At 73.9% G+C, this 226-nt stretch overlaps 1 protein-coding gene across 1 annotated transcript in view; it reads right to left on the bottom strand.

Annotated features, from left to right (window-relative positions):
* The window catches only part of RPRD2 (regulation of nuclear pre-mRNA domain containing 2), a 36,497-nt gene that overhangs the window by 16,729 nt on the left and 19,542 nt on the right, over positions 1-226 (bottom strand). The window lies entirely within an intron of this gene.

Below are 226 nucleotides of genomic sequence, written 5' to 3'. Positions count from 1 at the left end.
GGGGCGTGACACCGTGCTGGGGGGGGAAGGACCGAGGCGGGTGACAGTGGCACGGGTGACACCGAGAGGGGGTGACACCGAGGGGGGGTGACACTGGTCCCCGTTAGCATCACCCTGGTCCATGACCCCAACCAGGAGGGTCCCGATGTCCCCAGGCCGGGCTCCCTTGCCCCACCCCGGGGCGGGGAGGGGACACGCCGGGGAGGGGACACGCCGGGGGTGGGGG

This window comes from Aptenodytes forsteri, unplaced genomic scaffold (assembly GCF_000699145.1).
Source record: "Aptenodytes forsteri isolate BGI_AS27 unplaced genomic scaffold, ASM69914v1 Scaffold110, whole genome shotgun sequence".
Taxonomy (NCBI): domain Eukaryota; kingdom Metazoa; phylum Chordata; class Aves; order Sphenisciformes; family Spheniscidae; genus Aptenodytes; species Aptenodytes forsteri.
The sequence above is the reverse complement of the archived record's forward strand: the minus strand, read 5'-3'. Positions and strand labels throughout refer to the sequence as shown.